This window comes from Arvicola amphibius, chromosome 5 (assembly GCF_903992535.2).
Source record: "Arvicola amphibius chromosome 5, mArvAmp1.2, whole genome shotgun sequence".
In the NCBI taxonomy this organism is placed as follows: Eukaryota; Metazoa; Chordata; class Mammalia; order Rodentia; family Cricetidae; genus Arvicola; species Arvicola amphibius.
This window is the reverse complement of record NC_052051.1, coordinates 96,859,449-96,887,442: the sequence shown is the minus strand read 5'-3', so window position 1 is coordinate 96,887,442 and position 27,994 is coordinate 96,859,449. Positions and strand designations below refer to the sequence as shown.

Genomic DNA, 27,994 nt, shown 5'->3' with positions numbered 1-27,994 from the left:
TTTCTCATGTTCTCCCTCCTTCTGCTCCTCATCAGGACCTTGGGAGCTCAGTCCGGTGCTCCAATGTGGGGCTCTGTCATTTTCTTCATCTATCGTCAGGTGGAGGTTCTATGGTGATATGCAAGAAATTCATCAGTATGGCTATAGGAACTGGCCTTTTCAGGCTCCCTCTACTCAGCTGCCCAAGGAACTAACTGGGGGCGTCTCCCTGGAAACCTGGGAACCCCTCTAGGTTCAAGTCTCTTGACAACCCTTAGGTAGCTCCTTAAATTAAGATATATGCTTCCCTGCTCCCATATCCACCCTTCCTATATCCCAAGCATCCCATTCCTCCGAGCTCCCCCCATTCTCCCCTTCACATTTTTCTCTCCCCATCTTCCCTTGGCCCAGTCTCGCCCAACCCTCAAGTTCCCAATTTTGCCTGACGATCGTGTCTACTTCCAATATCCAGGAGGATTACTATATCTTTTTTTGGGAGTTCACCTTCTTATTATCTTCTCAAGGATCCCAAATTTATAGGTTCGATGTCCTTTAATTATGGCTAGAAACCGATTATGAGTGAGTACATCCCATGTTCATCTTTTTGGGTCTGGGTTACCTCACTCAGAATAGTGTTTTCTATTTCCATCCATTTGCCTGCAAAATTCAAGATGTCATTGTTTTTTACCGCTGAGTAGTAACCTAGCATGTATATATTCCACAGTTTCTTCATCCATTCTTCCACTGAAGGGCATCTAGGTTGTTTCCAGGATCTGGCTATTACAAATAATGCTGCTATGAACATAGATGAGCATATGCTTTTGTTGTATGATTGGGCATCTCTTGGGTAGATTCCCAATAGTGGAATTGCTGGGTCCTGGGGTAGGTTGATCCCGAATTTCCTGAGAAACCGCCACACTGCTTTCCAAAGTGGTTGCACAAGTGTGCATTCCCACCAGCAATGGATGAGTGTACCCCTTACCCCACAACCTCTCCAGCAAAGGTTATTATTGGTGTTTTGGATTTTAGCCAATCTGACAGGTGTAAGATGATATCTCAAAGTTGTTTTGATTTGCATTTCCCTGGTAGCTAGGGAGGTTGAGCATGACCTTAAGTGTCTTTTGGCCATTCGAACTTCTTCTGTTGAGAATTCTCTGTTCAGATCAGCGCCCCAATTTTTAATTGGGTTAATTGGCATTTTACCGTCTAGTCTCTTGAGTTCCTTATATATTTTAGAGATCAGACCTTTGTCAGTTGCAGGGTTGGTGAAGATCTTTTCCCAGTCAGTAGGCTGCCTTTGTGTCTTTGTGACAATGTCCTTTGCTTTACAGAAGCTGCTCAACTTCAGGAGGTCCCATTTATTCAATGTTGCCCTTAATGTCTGTGCAGCTGGGGTTATGCGCAGGAAACGGTTTCCTGTGCCCATTTGTTGTAGAGTACTTCCCACTTTCTCCTCTATCAAGCTCAGTGTGTTCAGATTAATATTGAGGTCTTTAATCCATTTGGACTTGAGTTTTGTGCATGGTGATAGACACGGATCTACTTTCATTCTTCTACAGGTTGACATCCAGTTATGCCAGCACCATTTGTTGAAGATGCTTTCTTTCTTCCATTGTGTGCTTTTAGCTCCTTTATCAAAAATCAGGTGTTCATAGGTTTGTGGTTTAAGATCCGGGTCTTCTATACGATTCCATTGGTCAACTTCTCTGTTTTTATGCCAATACCAAGCTGTTTTCAATACTGTAGCTTTGTAATAGAGTTTGAAGTCAGGGATGGTAATGCCTCCAGAAGTACCTTTATTTTATAAGATTTTTTTGGCTATCCTGGGTTTCTTGTTTTTCCATATAAAGTTGATTATTGTCCTCTCAATCTCTGTGAAGAATTTTAATGGGACCTTGATTGGGATTGCATTGAATCTATAGATTGCTTTTGGTAGAATTGCCATTTTTACTATGTTGATCCTCCCAATCCACGAGCAGGGGAGATCCTTCCAATTTCTGGTATCCTCTTCAATTTCTTTCTTCAAAGACTTAAAGTTCTTGTCAAATAAATCCTTCACTTCCTTGGTTAGAGATACTCCCAGATATCTTATGCTATTTGTGGCTATTGTGAAAGGTGATACTTCTCTGATTTCCCTCTCTGCTTCCTTATCCTTTGTGTATAGGAGGGCGACTAATTTTTTGGAGTTGATCTTGTAACCTGCCACGTTACTGAAGGAGTTTATCAGCTGTAGGAGTTCTTTGGTGGAGTTTTTGGGGTCGCTTATGTATACTATCATATCATCTGCAAATAATGAAAGTTTAACTTCTTCCTTTCCAAATTGAATCCCCTTGATTCCCTTATGTTGTCTTATTGCTATTGCTAGAACTTCAAGCACTATATTGAAGAGATAAGGAGAGAGTGGACAGCCTTGTCGTGTTCCTGAATTTAGTGGGATAGCCTGGAGTTTCTCTCCGTTTAATTTGATGTTAGCTGTCGGCTTGCTGTAAATAGCTTTTATTATATTTAGGAATGACCCTTGTATCCCTAATCTCTCCAAAACTTTTATCATAAAAGGGTGCTGAATTTTGTCAAATGCTTTTTCAGCATTTAATGAGATGACCATATGGTTTTTTTCCTTCAGTTTATTTATATGATGGATTACATTGATAGATTTTCGTATGTTGAACCAGCCCTGCATCTCTGGGATGAAGCCTACTTGATCGTAATGGATAATTTTTCTAATGTGTTCTTGGATTCGGTTTGCCAGTATTTTATTGAGGATTTTTGCGTCAATGTTCATGAGTGAGATTGGCCTGTAATTCTCTTTCTTGGTTGAGTCTTTGTGTGGTTAGGTATCAGGGTAACTGTAGCTTCATAGAAGGAATTTGGCAGTGACTCTTGTGTTTCTATATTATGAAATACCTTAAGGAGTATAGGTATTAGGTCTTCTTGGAAGTTCTGGTAGAATTCCGCATTGAAACCATCTGGTCCTGGGCTCTTTTTGGTAGGGAGGTTTCTGATAACAGTTTCTAATTCTTCGCTACTGACAGGACGATTTAGAGCATTTACCTGGTCCTGGTTTAACTTTGGTATATGGTATTTATCTAAAAAACTGTCCATTTCTTTTACATTTTCCAATTTTGTGGCATACAGGCTTTTGTAGTAAGATCTAATGATTCTCTGAATTTCCTTTGTGTCTGTGGTTATGTCCCCCTTTTCATTTCTGATCTTATTAATTTGCGTGTTCTCCCTCTGCCGTTTGATTAGTTTGGCTAAGGGTTTGTCAATCTTGTTGATTTTCTCCAAGAACCAGCTTCTTGTTTCATTGATTCTTTGGATTGTTTTCTGTGTTTCTATTTTGTTGATTTCTGCCCTCAGTTTGATTATTTCCAGTCTTCTACTTCTCCTAGGTGAGTCTGCTTCTTTTTTTTCCAGAGCTTTCAGGTGTGCTGTTAAGTCACCAATGAGTGCTTTCTCCGTTTTCCTTAAGTGGGCACTTAGTGCTATGAACTTTCCTCTTAGCACTGCTTTCATTGTGTCCCATAGGTTTGAGTATGTTGTGTCTTTGTTTTCATTAAATTCAAGAAAGGCTTTAATTTCTTTCTTTATTTCTTCCTTGACCCAGGTATGGGTCAGTAGTTGACTGTTCAGTTTCCATGAGTTTGTGGGCTTTCTGGGGGTAGCATTGTTGTTGAATTCTAATTTTAATCCATGGTGATCCGATAAGACACAGGTGGTTACTAATATTTTTTTGTAACTGTGGAAGTTTGCTTTGTTACCAAGTATATGGTCAATTTTCGAAAAAGTTCCATGAGCCGCAGAGAAGAAGGTATATTCTTTCCTATTTGGGTGGAATGTTCTATAGATGTCTGTTAAGTCCATTTGGTTCATTACCTCCATTAAGTCTTTCAATTCTCTGTTAGGTTTCTGTCTGATTGACCTGTCCATTGGTGAGAGAGGAGTGTTGAAGTCTCCAACTATTAGTGTGTGTGGTTTGATGGCTGCCTTGAGTTCTAGAAGTGTTTCTTTTACATAAGTGGGAGCTTTTATATTAGGGGCATAGATATTCAGGATTGAGACTTCATTCTGATGGATTTTTCCTGTTATGAGTATAAAGTGTCCCTTTCCATCTCTTCTGATTGATTTTAGTTTGAAGTCAACTTTGTTGGAAATTAGTATGGCCACACCCGCTTGTTTCTTAGGGCCATTTGCTTGATAAACCTTTTCCCAACCCTTTACTCTGAGTAGGTGTCTGTCTTTGTGGTTGAGGTGTGTTTCTTGTAAACAGCAAAATGTTGGATTCTGTTTTCGTATCCAGTCTCTTAGCCTGTGCCTTTTTATAGGTGAATTGAGTCCATTGATATTAAGTGATATTAATGACCAGTGGTTGTTAACTTCAGTCATTTTTAGTAGTAGAGTTTGTGTGTTTCCCTTCTTCTAGTTGTGCTGGTGAAGGGTTGCTAGATGCCTGAGTTATTGTGGGCATTGTTGGACTCCTTGGTTTGTGATTTTCCTTCTATTACTTTCTGCAAGGCTGGATTTGTGGCTGCGTATTGTTTAAATCTGTTTTTGTCCTGGAATATCTTGTTTTCTCCATCAATGGTGAATGCAAGCTTTGCTGGGTATAGTAGTCTAGGCTTGCATCCATGTTCCCTTAGTGTCTGTAGCACATCTATCCAAGCTCTTCTGGCTTTCATGGTTTCCATTGAGAAATCAGGTGTAATTCTGATAGGTTTCCCTTTATATGTTATTTGACCTTTTTCCTTTGCAGCTCTTAATATCTGTTCTTTATTCTGTATGTTTTGTGTTTTGATTATTATATGGCGTGGGGATGCTTTCTTTTGATCCAGTCTATTTGGTGTTCTGTAGGCTTCTTGTACCTTCAAAGGAACATCCTTCTTTAGGTTGGGGAAGTTTTCTTCTATAATTTTGTTGAATATGTTTTCTGGGCCTTTGAGTTGTAATTCTTCTCCTTCTTCTACCCCAATTATTCTTAGGTTTGGTCTTTTCATGGTGTCCCAGATTTCCTGAATGTTTTGTGTTAAGAATTTGTTAGATTTGTTTAGTTCTTTAATCTGTGAGTTTATTTCCTCTATAGTATCTTCAGAGTCCGAGATTCTTTCTTCCATCTCTTGTATTCGGTTGGAAATACTTGTCTCTGAAGTTTCTGTTCGTTTACTCAGAGTTTCCATTTCCAGTCGTCCCTCAGATTGTGTTTTCTTCAATACCTCCATTTCATTTTTCAGGTCTTGTACTGTTTCCCTTACCTGTTTGATTGCTTTTTCTTGTTTTTCTTGTTTTTCTTGGGTATCTTTGAGAGATTTATTTATTTCGTCTACCTTTTTGTTTGTCAACTCCATTTCTTTATGGCAGTTTTTTACCTCCTGTTTAAGGTCCTCTATTTAATTTTCATAAAGTACTGTTTAAGGTCGGATTCTTCTATATCTTCCGGGGTAGGGTATTCAATTCTTGTTGTTTCGGGATGTCTGGATTGTGGTGATGTCATGTTGCCTTTCATGTTGTTGGAGGAGCTCCTGCATTGGCGCCTGCCCATCTCTTCCTTCAAAAGGAGCCCGGAGGCGTTTGGTGTCCTAGACCAATCTTTGCTGTGACTGAAACTGGTTGGATCTCCCCTGTGTCAGAGGAGGACCTATTCCTTGCGTCACAATCTGAAGAAGCCCGCACTCCCTTGCAGGAATCCCCAGACCTGCCTGGAGGCCAGAGTCTGATTCCTCTGGGTGGATGGCCTTAGAACAGGAGCAGGACACCAGTTCAGGTGGAATTGAACTGGTGGAATACCACACAGCGAACCTGGCAGCACAATCTGAAGGAGCCCGCACCCCTCCGCAGGAATCCTCAGACCTGCCTGGAGGCCAGAGTCTGACCCCTTTGGGTGGATGGCCTTAGAACTGGAGCAGGACACCTGAGAACACTAGGGAAAGCTTGGGAGACACAGGGATGGGAGAAACAGACCCAAGCCTGCAGAGGGACGTGGGGGTAGGGGGTCTGTGCTCTCTTCCAGGGCAGGTTGCCCCAGGGTCCGCATTCACTCACCAGTTCAGATGGAATGTCAGTGCACAGGATCAGGGATTCCAGGCAGCCCAGGGTCGCAGCCCAGACAAAAGGGCCAAGGTGGGGGCAGGGCGGGATGGAATACCACACAGCGAACCTGGCAGCACAATCTGAAGGAGCCCGCACCCCTCCGCAGGAATCCTCAGACCTGCCTGGAGGCCAGAGTCTGACCCCTTTGGGTGGATGGCCGTAGAACAGGAGCAGGACACCTGAGAACACTAGGTAAAGCTTGGGAGACACAGGGACGGGAGAAACAGACACAAGCCTGCAGAGGGACGTGGGGGTAGGGGGTCTGTGCTCTCTTCCAGGGCAGGTTGCCCCAGGGTCCGCATTCACTCACCAGTTCAGATGGAATGTCAGTGCACAGGATCAGGGATTCCAGGCAGCCCAGGGTCGCAGCCCAGAAAAAAGGGCCAAGGTGGGGGCAGGACGGGATGGAATACCACACAGCGAACCTGGCAGCACAATCTGAAGGAGCCCGCACCCCTCCGCAGGAATCCTCAGACCTGCCTGGAGGCCAGAGTCTGACCCCTTTGGGTGGATGGCCTTAGAACTGGAGCAGGACACCTGAGAACAACTAAGAAAATATCACTGGTGCTACTGTGTTGAGAGGTCAGCGAGGTATGAAAGTGCATCTCCAGAAGTCGTCATCAGGACTGCAGTGTCCCAAAGAATGATGGATCCTCTGGCAGACTGTCAGGTCCCCTTACAGGCCAAGCAGCTCTCAGACAAAGGCCTACCCTGCCCCAGGCAGGCCAATGTAGGAGGGGACCTCCCACGGGCCTGGGTGCACTCAATTCCAGGTCCCCAGAGCCCAAACAGGCTGAGCTGTGGGATTTTGTGGCTCCAAAGACGGGAGGATGAGGCAGGGGGAGGGGGGGAGGATTCTGGGTGCAAGCTGGGAAGGGACAGGAAGAGAGAGGCAGTATCAGGGGAGAATAACCCCTGCAGGAAGAGCAGGAAGTGTGCTGGTGGCAGGGGGAGTTGTGGAATGTCTGTGGTCCCTCTCCGGGCAGCTGCCGCGGTTCAGGCACTCACTCCTCACTCACCCCAAAGAATGATGGATCCTCTGGCAGACTGTCAGGTCCCCTTGCAGGCCAAGCAGCTCTCAGACAAAGGCCTACCTTGCCCCGGGCAGTCAAATGAAGGAGGGGACCTCCCACGGGCCTGGGTGCACTCAATTCCAGGTCCCCAGAGCCCAAACAGGCTGAGCTGTGGGATTATGTGGCCCCAAAGACGGGAGGATGAGGCAGGGGGAGGGGGGGAGGATTCTGGGTGCAAGCTGGGAAGGGACAGGAAGAGAGAGGCAGTATCCGGGGAGAATCTCAGATAAATTTATTATAAAAATATAATGACTATAAGACATTCATTTATTTTTTTTTACCCCTAGAAGAAAGCAACTGTTTTTCTCTTAGTGTCTTTGTACATCTGTCATTTTTACAAAAGATGAACGTCAAAGGACAATGACCTTGCCATCTATGATTTATGTTGTGCTATTTGAAATTTAAAACCCCTCTGAGCCATTTGTTATGTGTTTGTTCATGATTTCTCAGTATGTAATCCTTTAGCCAATCTTCTCTAGTCACACAGCCAACAGACCACTTGCAATCATTCTGGAAGCTTATACCATGATTTTCCAGAACACACAATTTGTTATATATATTTTGGATATTTAACCTCAAGACTGAATGTACACTATGTTTAAAAAGATGGCTTGGAGGTTGCACCTATATTTCTCTCAAACACTTCATGTTTCCCAACCCTTCCTTCCTTTTCCGGTATCCTATATGCTTAGGTTTTTATCAGTACATAGGCCAAAACAGTGTTACACACTTGCAAAAGCAAGACTAAAAAACTACAGCAAAAACTGTTCTTTAACATAGAAAGACATTCAGTTAAAAACTATAGCTAAGATCCTATTTAATGGTGATAGAATAGCTCAATCATGATAACAAGAGAGATTACACTCAAACAGATTATGTTCAGCATTTGTGCTAATGTGGTAGCTCCTGTAATTAGGAATGAAAATAATAAAGCCATAGAGATAGGATAGTAAGAAATAAATCAACTCTGTGGTCCTACAATACAATTGACTATTCAAAAATATCCAAATGTAAAAAAAAATCTCCTAAAAGTAATTTATGAATTTAATAAAGTCATGGAATGTAAAGATTTATAATCCAATAGTGATAACCAGTTTTGAAAAACAGAAATGTCTGGAAAATTCCCAAGTTATAGAACACAAACACACACTCATACTCACACAAGTACCTTGTCATTGAGGTAGTATACTGACCTAGACATAATTTAATCTAATCATAACAAAATAATAACTCTCATTTAAGAAATGCTTCAGAAAAGGTCACTCAATAATAATCTAAAGTGTTAGCTTCATGAAAGTCTACAAGGGATATGACCAGATTTTAGGTTGAAGAAAACATAATAATAAGCACAATGAGAAAAGAAACATAACTGGGGACATAAAATTTACAGTTTAGAGAGCAATATTGTATCATATTGATTATTCAGTTTATTGCTTCATAGATGGTATCTAAAGGTTATATTAGAGCACTCAGTACTAATTTATAATTAATTTATTGAAATTATTTATATTTAAAAATGTAGTGAATGTCTCTAAGCAGAACTGCAAAGTATAGTAGTATTAGTGTAGTGTTTTAGACATAAAAATAAAAGCGATTTATTAATTCATTCAATAGAATATTAAAGTTAGACCATATAGGATCATGGAACAAAAGTCTTTGAAAGGAATAATTTTATAATTGGTTGAAAAAAATCTTCAAAGGAAAGATCTTAAAATGTCTGAGAAAGAGATGTGAAGGCTGTAAAATAGTTAATACCTTCATAAAACCAAAATGCATTTATTTTGTGTTTTTATTATTTCTAAGATTATTTATTTTATTCACTTGTCTCTGCATATGTATGAAACATGTTTGCACATACCTGTGGATCCAATACAGGATTTGGGATTCTCTAAAACCAGGACTGCAGGTTGCTTGGAACTGAACTCTGGCCCATGACAAGACCAGCAAATTCTTCAAAACATTCACAGAAAAATAATTTTAATTTGTGAATGTTGATTTAAATAAATATTTATGAAGGAACATGAACTTGCTTTATGAATTTGTTTTAATTCTTTTTAATATAAAGTGGGTCAATATAATAAGGAGAGGGCAAAGGCAAGAGACATGAAACCTAGATTAACACCTTGAGAGTCTCAGCCTGCAAAATTACTTAAACCTCTTCAGTTGCAATTGGATGTGTTTAACAGTAAGAAGTGAGGACTATTCCCAGAAGAAAGCCGTTCTGAGTAGGGTGCAAGAACATATCTGGGACCTTTATTCCAGATAGGTATCCCCCTGAAGATCCAGAAGGAATATTCTCCTTGGTTCTATACATCAAGATAGCCACATAAGAAATGTGCAGAAATATAACAGATGGAACTGATTAATTTTTAATTTTTTTATTATTAAAGAAATTTATTCAGATATTTATTGCCTCTCATATCAGTCATACCCCAGGATTCACTTACCATCACTGCTGTGGAAACAATCTATTTCTTGTCTCTCATGAGGCCATATGTGTTAGTGCTTAATGGATACTCTGTGGGAGAAACATATGGAGAGAGAGGTTATGGATGGAGTGGGAGATGATTTTACATTTCTCCACAAGGATGACAATAAATCTTTCCTATACAAACACTCACATTCCTTATCTTTTTAATGTTTCTTTTATCTCATAATTCAGTTTTCATGCTTTCTTGTCTAACTAGTCTAATGGCTAACTGTGTAATCATTCTCATATCTCCCATTTCAATTTCATGTTCTTATGAATTGCCTTCTCTGCTATACAGTTCTTTAAGATGGTTTCTCAGGTGAGTATAGTAACACCAGAAATAGAATTAACTACTAGTAGTTAATTATTAGCTAATAAAACAGTCACTTTTTAAGGTAAAGTATACAAAAAGATTTGCCTCTTCTCTTGGTAACTAAGATTTTCAATAGTATCATCCCTACATTTTGATATATGGATATATGACATGATGAGTTAAATGTAAAAATAAACTGATAATATCTCTGAAACTCATGTTTTCAATTTTTTCCATGAGTTTCAATGATTACCACCAATGTTACTTTCTCTTATTTCAAAGCATGGAAGCAGATAATATTTTGTTTTCTTGTAGATAGTTGTCTTTTATATGTCTTTTATATGTCAAAAATTTTTGCATTGAAGATATGTATTAGTTTCTTTTCTCATTGTCTCAATATTCCTGTCAGAAACTTATGAGAATAAATGTTCATTTTGCTCATATTTCTGTGAATACAGCCTATCACAACAGGGAATGTGTGGCAGCTGGGATGGCATGCACCACAACACAGTGGATTCATAAGCAGTATGTATATGTGCAAAGACGGGTTGATACAGTCTAGTATCCTCCTCAAAGGCCATATTTCCTACTAGAAAGGATCCACAATAGCATCACTGGTACTGGACCAGGTGTTCAGACACTGGAACCTGGATAGTCATTTCAAATCAAACCCTAACAGGGTTTGGATAAAATTTCTGGACAGAAACTTTGAAGCTTCTTCTTCCTACACATAATTCAACTACAATCCTGGAAATCTTGTCTTATTCATCAGATATATCAAAAAGCACCTCTCAAATCTCCAGCAATGGTTTTCTCATTAGGTCACTAAATTGTCTGAATAAATGCTTGAGAGTATTCCTACAAATTTATGCTAAGATACATATCACATTTGGGAGTGACAGAACCCATACAGCACCACGAAAAAAAATATATACTAATTACAAGCCAGGAATAAAATAATATCAGCACAGAAGTATTCACGTATTTCTCTCATGTGGAATGGCCAAGATCTGCCTGAAATATCTGGAGAAAATGCTTAATTTTTCCCCAGATATATGTTTGTCTGAATGTGGTATCTGCCTTCTAACTCTAGATTTATGGAAAGTTCTAATCTTGTCCCTTCCCATATACTATGGAAAAATAATTTCTCCTTTGGGCTTTAGGACTGTGATCAACTTGATTGTTAGTCTTCAGTAGTCATTGCTGCCATTTTTAGCTGTCTAATTACCATACTTGGTGATTTGTAACATCTTAGTCTTTCTACTCCTGTGGTGTTATAGTAGTAAGCTAACTGACATTGATGGCTAAGCCAACTGTATCACATGATACAATTTACGCCTGTTCTTGTCCCCCACTGGCACCAAGAAAAACTTTCAAATTAATAATACGTATCTCAGCATCAGGTAACAGAGCTTCACCTTTTAAAATTTTAGAATTGAATTATATTACTTATTTCCTGTTTTATAAAGCTACTTTAAAACCATTTTTTTCTTTTCCACCAGACAAAACAGTATTTCTCTTCCTTATAAATAAATACACATGAAGTTCCTTTAGGTGGCAATTTCCTCTTTAGACAGAAAAATGTCATCACATATTAGTCATGAATGTAATCATAGTACATTTCGTATGGTTATATTATTGTCAGAATTTTTTTAGTTAAAGAAAAATAAATGTCTCAAATGAGATATTAGATGGTATGTAATCATCATAGGGGATTGGTTTCAGGATCCACATTCACCTCCCTTACAAACATCCATGGGTGCTTGGCCAATCATAAATACCTTTTTTTTGTTTTTTTGAGACAAGGTTTCCCTGTAGTTTCTAGAGCCTGTCCTGGAACTAGCTCTTGTAGACCGAGCTGGCCTCGAACTCAGAGATCCACCTGCCTCTGCCTCCCGAGTGCTGGGATTAAAGTCGTGCACCACCACCGCCCGGCTTTCATAAATACTTTTATTGATAAATAATTGGTTGGGAATCTATTCATCCATAATCTTCAGATAAAAGCTAACCTTTATATAAAACACTTATTTGCCTGAGTTTCTACTTGACTTTCATGTAAATCAAAGATAATTTTTGATAATAAACATTTCACTGTATTTTACTAATGCTAGTGGGTACATTTTGTTATACTGTAGACTGTCTTTAAGTTTTATTCTTTCCAAAATGTGTTTATCCATTCTTTGTACTATGTAGTCATTCTTAAGCTGTTCTCTTTCTTTTCACTATTTGCTTGCTATTGCTTCTATATTTGTAACTTCTGAAAAGGTGACGTGAACACAAGTAATATATAGTTTGCTACAATTATATAACATATTCACTAAAGATGTCCGTTTTCAATGCTGATTACATTGCTATTCTTAACATTTTTGTGTTTCAGCATTAAGAGTATTTTCTAATTACAGTTTTTTCTTTTAGCTCACCCTTGTGACTTTACATATTCTCAAACTTTTTTATTTTCTAGTTTCCTATTGAATGTGTGTTATTATAAGTATTGATTGATTTCATGTAATGACTTTGTATATTTATACATATAGATGGCCAATAATTTCAGTCATGGTTTATTAGTAAGTTAGTTGTTTGGTTGGCTAGTTATTTTGTCAGAGCAAATGATCTTTGTGGATTCAACCAAACCCTAGATAAAGAATTTCTTAGGAATAACTGTTTTGACTTTTGTATCTTACATGTTTGTAAACAGTGGGATTCTAACTTCATACATATCAATACCTCATAATTGATAGTTCAGAAATACAATTTCTAGAGTAATGTATTAGTTGGGAAAAAAAATTTCTACACATCTTTGTTTCTTCCTCTGGTCCAGTTATTCCAGTCTCTTCCTTTAGTTCTTGCCTAGTGTTAAAGATTACTGATTGTTTTTTTTTCTCTTTTATGCGATCACACCTTTCTAATTTACTCATTTTTGCTTCTACTTCTTTACATAAGACTCTAAACTGTGTTTGCTAACATGTCTATAGCTTTGCCTCTAACATTTTCTCTTCTTTCTGTCTTTGACTGGTGATAGATTTTCTCTTATACAATACACCATGATCACAGTTCCATTCCCTCCAGTCCTCCAGTGAGCTCTACCTCCTTTCTCATCGAGATCCATTCCCACTCCATTTTTCTTCAGAAAGGAGTAGACCTCCAAAAGACAATGCAAGAAGGCAAAAACCCTCATATCAAGGCTGGGCAAGGTTATCCAAAAGTCCAATAATAGGATAAGCATCCCAAAAGCAGGCAAAAGAGTCAGAAAAAATAGCTGTTCCCACAGTTAGGAGTCCCACAAAAATACTAAGCTAACAGAACAACATTCACAGAAAGGACTTGGCGCAGACATGGACAGTTCCCTTTCTTGCTGCTTCAGTTTCTGTGAGCCCATATGAGCCCTGCTTAGTTGGCTCAGTGTGTTATGGTCTCCTGGGGCCCTCCATCCCTCTGACTTCTACAATCTACAGGGGAATGACCCATGGAGATCTCCAATTTAGACTCTCTTTGCACAGATGTGTGTCTGCATTCACTTCTATCTGTGGCTAGAGAAAGCATGTCTGATGACTATTGCACAAAACACCAATTTATAATCATAGCAGAATATAATTATGAATCGTTTCACATATATAAAACTGTTACTCTGTGATGGAGAAGGTTGTAACTCACAAAAAGTGTTGCACAATTAATAAAATTTCAGGGTCAGAAAATGGAGTTCAACCTTAAGGTCAAAAAAGCAAATCAGCCTGCCATTGGCTCTTACCTCGACCTCAGTATGAAATGGCCATCCTGACTCCTGGAATCTCAAAAGGAGACTTCATCTCAGAGCTGTCTTCCCCCAGTTTATATTCCTTCCTAGGGCTGGAATTAAAGGCGTGCACCACCATCATTGATAACATGCACCACCCAGTTTCTATGGCAACTAGTATAGCTACTGGGACTAAAGGTGTATGTTATCATTGTCTGGTCTGTAAGGCTAACCAGTGGGACTGTTTTACTCTCAAAACTTCAGGCAATCTTTATTTATTAAAATACAATGAAAATCCACTACAACAAAGGCAAAGCCAGGAGAAGAGCCTTTGGATCATGTTTCCGGGGGCCAGTATAGACACTTCTGTGTCTCAAGTTAAACCAGACATTGGATAGACACCCCAAATTTCCCCGACTTCATTGTTTTAAAAAAGCATTTCTGCCTATAACACTGAAATCCACATACTAATTTTCTAGATTTTGTATTTATTCAATTTGGCATTTTTTTTCCTGAGGTATATATTTGTTGGCTCTTAAATATTTCCTTGACATTTGGATCTTGCTTTTAAATGTGAATTATTATCCCCTCCCTTTCTGCTGAAGTAATTTTGTGCATTAATCTCTGTCTATTTTACTAATAGAAGTCTGCTATCACCCAAGTCTCATCTTATTAATTCACAGTTAAGACTAAATAAATAATAACATAGCAAGTTTTTGGGATATAGGAAGGGTGGATATGGGAGCAGGGAAGCATATATCTTAATTTAAGGAGCTACCTGAGGGTTGTCAAGAGACTTGACCCTAGAGGGGTTCCCAGGTTTCCAGGGAGACGCCCCCAGTTAGTTCCTTGGGCAGCTGAGGAGAGGGAGCCTGAAAAGGCCAGTTCCTATAGCCATACTGATGAATTTCTTGCATATCACCATAGAACCTCCACCTGACGATAGATGAAGAAAATGACAGAGCCCCACATTGGAGCACCGGACTGAGCTCCCAAGGTCCTGATGAGGAGCAGAAGGAGAGAGAACATGAGAAAGAAAGTCAGGACCGTGAGGGAACAACCATCTGGCGACAGATGGGGAAGGTGACTGAGCCCCACATTGGAGCACTGGACTGAGCTCCCAAGGTCCTGATGAGGAGCAGAAGGAGCGAGAACATGAGGGAGAAAGTCAGGAACGAGAGGGGTGCGTTCACTCATGGAGACGGTGGGACAGAACTAATGGGAGATCACCAACTCTAGTTGGAATGGGACTGATGGATCATGCGACCAAACCCGTCTCTCTGAATGTGGCCAACAGCGGGGGCTGACTGAGAAGCAAAGGACAATGGCTCTGGGCTCTGATTCTTCTGCATGGACGGGCTCTGTGGGAGCCTTCTCAGCTTGGTCGATCACCTTCCTGGACCTGGGGGGAGTTGGGAGGACCTTGGTCTTAGCATAGAGTGGGGAACCCTGATGGCCCCTTGGCCTTGAGAGGGAGGGAGGGGAGGTATGGGTGGAGGGGAGGGGAGGGAAGGGGAAGAAGGAGGGGAGGGAAGGGGGAGGAGGAGGGGAGGGAGGGGGGAGGAGGAGGGAAGGAGATGGAAATTTTTAAATATTAAAAAAATAAACCATGAGAAAAAAAAAAAGATTCAAATAGTACAGAAAAAAATAAATAAATATTTTGAAGTGTTAAATCAGTTAAGTGAGACTAAAAAACTTTAGTTCTTATTGAACTAATTGTAGAATTTACATAGGTCAATTATATTGTATGATAATAAGATAGTATTTAGTCCAGATTACATAAGCCACATGATTACACATTTTCGTATTTACCAACAATCCTCAAATATGTTACACAATTTAGAATTTTTTTCTCACTTCAAGTATATAAAAATTTCTCATAATTTTATATGAACTAACTTTTGGTCAGAATATGGTTTCAGTGTGGTATAGAAGAAAATTCCGGAAAGGCTACATTTGAATGTCATTTGTATCATTTACTATTATTATTGCCCAGGGAGAGTAAAGTATTTGCCTCAGTTTTCTTATCCTAAAAGTGTGTTTTATGTCATTGAACTAAATTATTACCTAAAATATTTAGCATCAATTACAGAAACTACTAAACACTATTGAATGTATCAATTACTAATTATATTACTATAGGTCATTCTAATATTATATAGTAAAATATGATATTGAATTAATACCTAAATATTTAGAAAACAATTACATTAGAAAGTTATTACAATTTTTCTAAATCTTTCTGAATCAAATGCATATTAGCTACATTGCAGCACAGAATTTTAAGATAATGGAATTCAGCCATTTCATAAGGGATTGATTGTTTTACTGTGAAGCTTCAGCTTCTTTTAAAATTAAAATATAGTTATATTATGCTCCTCTTTTTCCCACCTCCAAATATTCCCACATTCCATACTTTTGATCCATTTCAAATTCCAGGCCTCTTTTCTCAATTGTTATTGTTACAGACATGCATTATTATATATACATACCTATTATATATGTATATATATATACACTAAAATATATAAATAAAACACACTGAATCTGCTTAGTATTCACTATATATGTATGATTTCAGTATTGACTTCTAGTGTCTGATTACCAATGAAGGGAACCATTTTTCTAGAAGACTGTTTCTCCTTCTATCAGCCTTCCTTGGTTGCCTGTTGTTTTTTAGGTTAGTGGTTGGGACCTGGGAGATTTGCTTCTTCAATATCAGCATGCTTTTCTTTTTTCCCCTTATTCATGTCTTTTAAGCAACTATACTGTTGAGGTACCATGGGTGTAGCTTCTCTGTTATTTCTAAGAAACAGGATCTCACACGTGATTCTTAGTCCTCTGGTTATTCCAATCTTTGTCCCCATCTTCCACGTTGTTCCTAGAGTCTTAGATGAGGAATTGTGTTGTACATGTTTCAGGCACCCATGATCAGTTGGTTTTTGAATTTTGACCATTTGTGTGTGTGTGTGTGTGTGTTTTAATGATCTCCATCTGTTACAAAGAGTTTCTTTGATGAAGGTTGAGAGACATACTTGTCTCTGGGTATAAGAATCAGTATTTATAATTCACTGAGGAAGTAGTCTGCTTTAAAAAAATGGTGGTAGCAGGTTCTCCTCTATACTCCCTGACTTTGGCAGTCACATCTAGTCGTTTAGATTTGCAGTACCAGACATGCTCTCTCTCCTGTTAAGTCCAATTACAGAGCTGCTGGTTACTGCCAAGAAATCGATACTGCTATTGCACAACACTTTATGTCATTGTTTAACTGTAGTTCCTAGCTGTAAACCTGTATATGTGAGTATACAACCTGAAGTAATCACAGAACCTAGGAAAGTAAAAAATACAGAGTAACAATATACCATGTGTGTGTATGTGTGTTGTGTGTGTGTGTGTTGTGTGTGTGAGAGTGTTGTGTGTGTTGTGTATGTGAGTGTTGTGTGTGTTAGTGTGTGTCTATGTGTATGAGTGCTGTGTGTGTTGTATGTGTGTTGTGTGTGTGCTGTGTGTCTGTGTGTGTGCTGCGTGTGTGTTGTGTGTATGCCTGTGTCTATTTGCTGTGTGTATGTCTATGTGTGTGCTGTGTGTGTCTGTGTATGTGCTGCGTGGTGTGTTATGTGTGTGTGCCTGTGTCTGTTTGCTGTGTGTATGTCTGTCTGTGTGTCTGTTTGTAAGTCTGTGTGTGTCTGTGTGTGTATGTGTATGTCTCTGTGTATGTGTGTCTTGCTAGAGAGGAGAAAAGTAAGATATGAATGACATGAAGTGAAACTTTAAAATGGGAAGGGAAATTTTTTGTTATATTTTACACATCAATAAAATCATGTCTTCATATTTCTATATCAGGTTAATTTTATCTAACATATGGCTTTCCATTCAATCCATGTTTTTAAAAAAATATAATTGAAATTTTTAATGCAGGATAATATTTCCACATATATGCATAGAGTATTGCTGAATTCACATATCAGTTCAAGGGTATTTAGGCTGCTTTCATTTTTTGTTTATTATAAATAATGCTGAAAAACTTCAGATTTCTGCCTCATAATTCTAGTCCCAGTTTCAGTTTTTTGAGTAATGTTCATACTGTTTTCCATAATATCCTTACTAATTTACATTTCAACAGGGTATAAGAACTCCCCTTTCTTTATAAATTCACCAGCACATATTTTGTTTTTTTTTTTGTGGGTTTCTTTTTTCTGTTTTATAATTGTCATTCTTACTGTGGTAAAATAAAATGTTATGGTGGTTTTGATTTGCAAAAAAAAAAAAAAAAAAAAAAAAAAAAAAAAAAAAAAAAAAAAAAAAGTCTGCTATCACCCAAGTCTCATCTTATTAATTCACAGTTAAGACTAAATAAATAATAACATAGCAAGTTTTCTTGTGGAAAGACACTCATGGTCAGAATCAGGTAAAATAAACTTTGCTTTTCATTGTGTGGGTGGGGAATGGTATTTCATATAGGAATTCCAACAAACAAATTAAATAGGGTCTAGATATAACAATGAAAATGACTCTTGATTTTGGGAGCCTCCCTGCCAAATGGGGGGTTACACTAGTGTGGTTTTCTGCACATATGCATAAACACAAGTACCAAAGTGCATGTACGTGAGTACATTCCAAAGTGGAAAGATGGTTCAGTTACTAAAATGTTTCTCTTGCAACTATTGGGACATAATTCAAAACCTAGAGCTAATACAGAAAATCAGGCATGGTGGAATTCATGGTAAATTCCAGTGCTGTATTATCAAGCTTTCCTTTTCTACTGGCCATTGTTTTTATAAAACTAGAGATGATATTATGGATATATTAGGCTGAGTTATGGCCTTATTATTAGTTTTGATTACTTCTTTGTAGATTTAGTTTTATTCAGCAAGAGTTCTCTGTTATTTTCTCCCTCTGCTTTTCCTCCCCTAATCTCCCACCACTGTGTTCATATCTTTACGTTTCTCACCTTCATATTTAGTTGAGTTGTATTAATGAGACCAAACAATAGTTCATAATTAATGTGCTGAAAATCCTAACATTTCTTTTAGTTTCATAGTTATTTGACAACTTGACAAAAGTCTTAAATATTCATTTCCAGAAGACATAGGATCAGAATTTCTTGAACTCTGATTGGATACATAACCTGCAGGCTCAGTTTTTCTGGTATGTTATTTAATCTTCATGATGACTAGTTTCTGACCTTCACATTTGAAGAGTTACCTAATCATTATTGGACTTGACAGGTGATAATAAAGAGCCGTGAGAGCTCTCACCAACACATCAAGATATGCATAAAACTGTAGACTAACTCACTTTGAATATAGCTACCTCAGAATGTTTGCACTTCAATTAACATTAATAGTTTGTCTCCATGTTGGTTAGACATTAAAATGAAATCACAAATATCTCATGATACAATAAAGACCAGGCACACACTGATTTAAACAAGAGCCATAGAATTGGTGCTTCTTTGTGGAACTAGCAGTGTCTTTGTAGGACTGCTGTTGAAATAAGTAAATAAGTATAAATAAATAAATTGGTGTGTCTAGGAGAGAGAGCATATTTTATTCAAGGGAGTGTTTCTTTTTATTATTGCTTGTTTGCTTTCTGTAGACTATCATCTACTTTTCTAAGCCTTTAACTTGTATTATATCTGACTCAATCTTTAAATTATTTCATGATTCACATTATCTTTATGGGGATCCCTAAAAGCTTTAAAAACAGCAATGAAATGGTCTTTAGAGAGGCAAGAAAGTTGATTCAAACTTCTGGCATCTGACCCTGAGTGATTTAGTTTGTTTTGCAAATTTTAATGCAGTAAAACTTCAGAAAATATTTAACGTGTCAATTATTGCAAAATATCTTAAGGCATGATTACATGAAACACTTTGCAAAGTATATTTCTTTTGCAAAGTACCTGTGACCTTTTCAATAGAAATGGGCTCTACGGACCGAGAAGCAAAGCTCAGGATAAGGAACTAAAAAAAAAAAAAAAAAAAGGTTTGTAATAAGCATAATATCACACACTTTTGCAAATTACATGGTATTTTTTTAAGAAATGGATTATTCATGTGAGGCTTGGCCTTACAGATAGTAACAGATCACCATTTTATTATAGAAAATCCACTCTAGACTTCTGGACAGAACAAACTTGGAAATTCCTTCAGTTGAAGAGAAAACCCTGCATGTTTAAATATTTTTGTTTCTCTAGTGCTATCTGTAAACATGTGAAGCTCATACCCTCTGCTTATCTTCACCTTAACAGTAACTAGCACAGGAATGTATTCAAACAGTTAAGAGGTAAAGGAAGCAGAGCTTGGAGTAGACAGTCTGATGTTAGGACCAATGTTCAATCACAAAACCAAATTATTTGGTCATTAAAAGCATAAATGTTCATGAAAATAATTGAAAAGATAACTCCTTGTGAAATGGGCTCCTGTCTTATTAAAACTGGTACAGTAAGTAGAGTTTGAGAGGCTGCCATGAAGCATCAGTAGCTCAAAGACCTCCCATTGTAGTTACAACAGCACAATGAATTCATCTATTTAATGATAATAGCTTGAAACTTTCTTGAATAAAGAGAGCAATGTTAATTCAAATCCAGAAAAAAAAAACTCACATTAATAACAGGAATGTTTCAAAAGTAGATTGCATGTAAATCTATGTTATGCATTATGTCTCTTTTAAGACTTTTTAAATGAAAGTTTGAAAGAAAAACAAACATCATTTAAAAACAACCTTTGTGAAATAAATAAGGTCATAAGATATTGCTTAATGCATTCTGTAGCTAGAAACTTTACAATACAACAGCTGTAATACTTATAGGAGAGCCTGGTGTACCTCAGAGAGTGAGTAAAACATTGGCTTTGTTTTTAAACTGCTCATTACTTCTTTCTTTTCCTTCTGCATTGGTCAGGTTATTAAGTAAGTTTAAAATCCATGCATCATGTATATTCTAGTTTAGCTGACTACAAATTCATCTATTCCACCTTGAGCAGTGGTTTACAACCTGTGAATCACAGCTACTTTGGAAGTCAAACATAATGTATCCTGCAGAACAGGTATTTATGATTAATAATAGCAAACCTACATCTATAATGTAGCAATGAAATAATTTTATGTTCATGGTCAGCATAATACGAGGAACTGTATTAAAGGGTCATAGCTTTCTGAAGGTTGAGAATTAGTAGTCTAGAATGACTCAAATGAACAGATTTATTTTTGTACTGTGATAGGATATTGAGGAAGAATACTACCAGTCTTGCCCATCCTTCTTCTAAACATTATGTTATACAGAGCTCTCATCCCCATACTAATTAAAGTAGTGGTGTATATTGTCAGCTTATGTGAAATATTAACATCAATTATATTAATTCGCTGGCACACAACTCAACCTATTACAGACAGGAAAACTCCAGAAGACCATTAAGAATATTCAATAGGCAACATGGTCAATAAATAATTAGCTCTCTTTTGCAAAGGTTTACTTTTATTTCCTATCAGTTTGTCTGAAGAATTCATGTTTTGGTGACAAAAATCCCAGTGTGATGTTAAGTGAGTACATTGTATGATCTGATAAAATTTCCATTGCAGTTTTAAATGATGAGGTGTCAGAGCCATCTCTCCCTGGCATTTTGAAGTAATTACAAAAGATTCAGTGAGGGCTTACAGATTGGATTAATACAATAATAACTTATTGAGTTAATATAGTAGTTATGAAGATAAATTGAGAAATGACTAAAAGAAATAAAAAATTATAATGTTGTGAGTATTCGGAGAGTGACTGACTATAGTATATAATATCCACTTAAGAGCATTAGAAATTAAAGGTATGTTAATGATGAAGACTGATGTCTTATGTGGATACAACTTCGGCAGTTTTGAATAAATATTGCAATAATTGATCATTCTGTGTGATGTATAACTGTTAAATGATACTTGATTTATGGCAGAATTCTCCAAATGTTGGCTATGACAGATTTGTGTTGCATTTCTTCTAATAAAAACATGCTCAAACCTTCAGTTACCCACAGTAAAGTGCTGCAAATCAGGCAGAATGAAACTGAGTGAGAGACTATAGCACTATTTGGATCTAGGGCTCAACTCAAACCATTTCTGTCAGGAATGCTTTTGACAGGAAGGTAATAATTGCTGCCTAATGAGACTGGAATACTCTATCACAGTAGTAGAATTGGGGCAGAGAAAGCCCTTTCATATAGCTTCCTGGTTATCTCAGCAGGTCCAAGATCTGAAAGATCATGAAAATTCATCTTGATATTCTGATATAAAGTGAGTTTTTTTAAATCAGACTTAGATATAATTAAATATGGAGAAAGAGAGGGGGGGGGGAGCCTACTCACTTCTAACCAGTGTATTCATTGTAGTCAGACATTATGTAATCAGATGACATTATGAAAACTGATACTGTATTGTTTCAAACATACAAGTATAAGTTCTAAAAACTATTATGACTCTTAAACAATGATGTTAAAATGTAAAATTCACATGTAAAGTAGATCAGAAATATTTAGCAAAATGTTCTTTTGCTGCCTGTCTGATTTGCTACAAACTAGCATATAAATTTTAAATATATATTTTGTGAATTTACATTCTCATTTAATAAATAATCAATTCTTTGTAGTATGGAAAAGTGATTCATAGATCAATAAATCTCATGATTAGTTATTTGTTTAGAAAAGGAATTGTGAGTTCCAAAAATAGAAACTTATATCAACATTCTGAGAATAAAACAATACCTAATTTTATTGTTTCCTAGGCATCTATACTGTCTGCAGTAGTTTATTTAAATACTTTCATAGTGTTATACATCTTGTATTTTCTCTGTCACACTTCATTAATAACAATTATGTCCCAGTGTGAGGAAGTCTTTAATGAATTTTAACTTAATTTACTAAGTAAATATTTATTTACATTACTTGTGATAAAGACATTACAGTTCACACCAAAGAAACTTGAATTCTTATGTCCTACCTGTATTCTCTGAAGCCTTTTTATTACAAATTTAAAATATTCATAATCTATTTAACTGGTAGCTTATTCAAATATGAAGCTTAATATAGAGAACACTGAGAAATGAATGTTTGCCTTCACACATTTTGTCTTATATTACTTTAATATTGTGTGAGTCAGTAGAGCACCATAACACTAATGACTTGGCTATTGTCAGATTCTTAAACCATTAAAATTTTTTCTTAAAAATATTTTATATATATAAATATTTTAAATTATATGTATATATAAGTATACCTGTGTATGTGTGCATGTGTTTATGTGCTCACAGATGCCAGAAGACAGTGTGAGTTCTCCTGGACCTGGAATCACGGGAGGCGGTATGTTGCCTGGCCTGGGTGGTGATAACTGAACTATAGTTCTATAGAAAAACAAAAAGCCCTCTTAGTTACTTACCCATCTCTCCATTCACAATGTTTCTGTATTTTTTTCAATTAAAGCATTTATACATGGAAGTTTTTAGCCATAAATTCAACAGTTGTATGCAATAATAGAAAAGTATGGTTTCAAGAAAATGAGGAATTCTTATTTCATATGAAGGTGCTGTCATGGTTTATCAAAGAGGACATAGGAATATAGATTTTCTTTAAGAATACTTTATCAAAAGCTCCCCAAAATATTAGAAAATATAGGGTGTCATATTATGCTTGGAATTGCTTAGGTGACAGTATCCAGATTTCTCAAATTCATCTGCTTAATCTACTTTCTATGGTTAACTTCTTTAAAATTAACATCACATTATGGAACTGCATTGTTCTGGGCTTTGATTTCTTTTTTTTTTTCTCTCATGGTTTATTTTTTTACTAGATATAAGCTCTACCTACTTAAGTTTCTAAAACTTGGTTGAAACTATGCATTGATGCAGGTCCAGCCCATAATCACTGACATAAAATAAGTTACACAGTATTCAATAGAGTTTGGTTCCTAAGGGCACGCCATCTTTTACAGAGCAGCTCCACATTCTGGAAAAGCATCATGTTTCATGGCTGTACCTGATCATTTCCTCAGGTCAAATGTCCATCCGAACTGTTTCATCACTGTCTTCATGATAGTACCAGTATTATCACTTTGTTAAGGCAATGGAGTTAATTTATTGCTTAAAATAATGTAGCTTGGGTTTAGATATGTGTTTGCACAGGAACATTTTTAAACATAGTCTTGAAGAAGACACTCAATTTGAGATCAAGTTTATTCTTTCTGTAATAGAAATGACTTTCAGGGATTGCTTTAGGCTGGGGAGCGGTGATTGTTTTGTTTTTTTAAAATCAAGTATCATAATTGGGGTAATTCTCAGAGTGTAGATTACAGAGTTTCAGGTTAGAGAAGAGATTCTGAGTTGATTCATAGAGATTGATATAGAGTTGACAGATAATGGGAAAAGGAAATAGTGTTGAGAGTTATTAACATGTACAGTGATACCAAGAACTGTAGCATTAAATAAGAATACCTAAAAAAACACAGGCAAATATGAGGAACAGAAATCTGTGGGCTTTCATCATCAACTGAACTGTTACATAAAAATGCAATCCTCAGTAATGATTGTCAGTAATAGATACTGAAGTCTGTGGAATATACCACCAAGGCAGTACCGCATCATCCAAGAGAAGTCAAGGTCCCAGGAACTGGTAACAGGTAACAGAGAACAATAATTGCTAGCATGCACATCTTGTAATCTGCCATAGCCTCAAGTTCTTTGAAGTACTCATTATTCTCGGAAGGTTTTTTTTGTTGTATTGATGGTAGGCTAACTACATTTCACTCCATTTCTACATAACTACCTAATCCTTTTCAGGACTGTGGCTATCTTGGTTTTCTTTCTCAAAAGTTTAAACCCATAGATAGTATATACAACTTTTATTTCATTTTTAATAGAATGTGTAGAATGAATTTTAATTTATATTTTATCAAGCATTCCTTTCGTATGGGTAAAGTTTATGTGGTTTATATCTCAGTTAAGTGGCACTCTTTAATGACTTAATTCTTTCTCAGGAAAGTCTTTGATAAATAAGAAAATAGAAAATTAAATAGTAAGTGTGTTTCAAACCTGGCCACATGTTTTAGGTATATTTATTTACTTAACTGAATTTAAATTATTTAATATAAAATCTCACTTAGGTGAAAGAAGTAATCAGTTACTATAGCAAATAAAATTACAGATTACATTATTTTATTGGGATTGTGTGACCAAATTTCTTAGACCTAGTCAACTCACATGAAACAGAAATGTATTTCTATCAATTCCCAGCTGAGAAATTCAAGTTCAAGGCAGCAGTGGTGTTCAGTAACACCTGAACTTCCTCTTAGAGACTTCATTCCCACTGAATTTCACAGGATAAAATACGCTAACCAACAATTGAGGCGTTCTTTTATAAATGCTCTAATCCACTTGTGAGGGCAGACTCATTGTGACCTTACGACTTTTCAAAGACACGCCTGGCACTATCATATTGGTGATTAGATTTTATTGTATGAATTTTATATGGAAGTGTTAAGAGCATAGAATACATAAAGATAAAGAATAAAATTGAGAGAACTGGGGGAGGGGGGGCAGACTAGGCTCTCATAGTAGCCTGACAAAAATCTAAGCCTTAGTTTTAGCTCATTAAAATGAGACAGTGCTAAACAGACAGTCCTCAGAAAAACCACAGCCTTCTGCTGGCTCAGCGGGCTCCCAACGCCCCTTTTCTGGCTCAGAAGGCATCTCCCCCAAGTTTCCTGATAACTAATGATAGCTATCCTTACCTTGCTGCTGGAATGTCCCTAACCATTAGCACCTTCTACCAATCGGCCCCCAAACTAATCTTTCCTCCACCAATCAGCACCAGACTAATCATTTCTCTCTGAATTCCACTAACTCTGCTTAAAAGGAGCTTGAGACTTTCTTTGTGGGTTGCCAAGTGCCACCCCAACATTGAAATTAATAAAGCGCTCTAGTTAATGCATACATGGCTATTGTCTTCTTTGGGGCTTCTCTCTGACCCTAATAAAAATATTTTATATTTTATCCATTTCAATTATTTTTCCAATATTTATACTGTATAGGCAGTATGATCATTTCTTCTAAATATATACCATTTATAATTGCACTTAGCAATTCTAGCTTTTTTTCAGTTCTTGTCTTTTTATTAACTCATACAAAACTAATTGTCTTCTGGTTTATTGAAGTAGTAAATCAGATAACATTTGCCACAGTAACATCTGTCAATGTGGCTATTCAGGAAACACCAGTGTCGCATTCACCCGAAGGACGTTCTTGACAGAGACAACTAAGTTTTCATTTTCTTCCACCTTATAGTATCCAGCACAGCCAACTTAACCTTCTCTCTATAGCTATTCTTCTTGAGAGTGCTGTAAGAAGGACTTTTTCCTTTCCGTTTAGTCTCAATACAATCCGAAGGGTGGACCCCTTCAGAATGTCATAGTCATGTGACACAGCAGGATACCATTGCTACATAGATTTCAACTAGACAAATTTCTTCAAAAACTCCTGAGTATGCTGCACATGGTGCTCCTTCTAGGTGCCTTAATGTAAATATTACAGAGTCTATTACAGATAGAGGATATTCACATAAAGAATAAAATGCAATTTAACTGAGAAATTATCATAAATGTTTGATATGTTTCTCTTCAGGCAAAGGCATATGCTCCTGTAACACTGTATCTGCTTTCCCAGACCACATACATCCCTAACTCTATGTTATCCAAACGCTTTATCAGAGATTTATACAATAGATTTGACACAGTCCTATTAAGAATCTAAAAATTATATGTTAGGGTCATAAAAAATGAGATGTTGATTTTTTGCATGTATGATTTCATTGAGTCTTCTTAAATATTCAGTAAAGCAAGCACCTACTACCTAAATTGCTATGTGAGGCACTAAGTCAGAAAATGTTCAATAATATAAGGTGCCATGCTAATAACAGAAACATAGCCTATAAATCAAGATTAGTGGGTTTTTGAAGTCTAAGATATTGATTGCTAAAATATACTATTTATGCCAGAAAAAGAAATCAATTAAGAAAAAGAAAAGCAAAAAGGAAGAGAAGAGGGGACAGCATGTTTATATTTAAAAGCACAGTCTATAAGATATACCAGGGTATTGGTCGCACAAGCCTCATGGAAGTAATCACTTCATGTAAGTAACCAACCTATGACTTACCTCACTAAGGGCCCACTGCACTAGATGGGATCCTCATCTGACAGTTTTTGGGAAACAAAGAACCTGAGACTACATAGCCCAGAGACTTAGGAAAAAAATCAAATTATACTGGTCTAAAAATTATATAGTGATAAAATGACTGTTAATGATATTCTGCTATACTTATGACCAGTGCCTTGTTTAGTCATTATCAGAGAAACTTGTACCTACTACAGATGAGAGCAAATGCAGAGGTCCATAGCCAGACATTACGCAGAGCATGAGAGACCTGGAAAAATCAGCCCTAAATGGGACGTCTCCATAAGTTACCTTCCCTCAAAACTCAACAAAGCCAGCAGAAGAGGAGGCAGAAATAATGTAAGAGCCAGAGGGTGTGGAGGATGACAAAGAGCCAAGGTCCTCTACATCAGCATATATGAAGTTCATATGAACTCACAAAGACTGAAACAGTGTGCACAGGGTCTGCATAGATCTTCACCAGGTCTTCTGCACTTAAATTATGTCTTCCAGTTTTAATGGGATTTCTGAGTGCAGGAACACTGAGTCTCCTACTCTTGGGTTCTTTTACTGTGGGTGGTTTGTCTTGTCCAACTACAATGATGTCATAGTTTTTGTTTTACCTTATTGTATTTTATTTTGTTATATTTTCTTTAAAAATGAATGGATGAATGACTGAATATCAACCTAGGTACTAAGGCAAAGATTAACAACAGGCCTCTCATTTTTTCCTACTGAAGAGAAAAAAAATCAGTATTTTCCAATTGAATGATACCAGGTGTGTGTGTGTGTGTGTGTGTGTGTGTGTGTGTGTGTGTGTGTATTTGTTTGTGATCTAACAAATAAAACTTGCTTGAAGATCAGAGTGTGGAACCAGCCACTAGTTAGCCAAAGAAGCCAGGCAGTAGTGGCACACACCTTTAATCCCAGCACTTGGGGAGGCAGAGGCAGAGGCAGAGGCAGATGCAGGAGCAGAGGGATTTCTGTGAGTTCAAGGCCACCCTGGAGTACGTGAGATTGATCCTGTCTAAAAGAGAAACAGAGCCAGGCAGTGGTGGCTCACACCTTTAACCCCAGTAGTTGGGAGTCACATGCCTTTAATTTCCAACACTAGGATGGTGGGGACAGGAGTGATATGGCTGGGTGGAGAGAGGAATATAAGGTGGGAGGA

At 37.2% G+C, this 27,994-nt stretch overlaps 1 long non-coding RNA gene across 1 annotated transcript in view; it reads right to left on the bottom strand.

Annotated features, from left to right (window-relative positions):
* LOC119815557 overlaps positions 1–27,994 on the bottom strand; it is a 44,019-nt gene that overhangs the window by 13,417 nt on the left and 2,608 nt on the right. Inside the window, exon 2 of the long non-coding RNA XR_005285530.1 lies at positions 9,584–9,654. This is a non-coding gene — a long non-coding RNA (uncharacterized LOC119815557). The remainder of the gene's footprint in view (positions 1–9,583; positions 9,655–27,994) is intronic.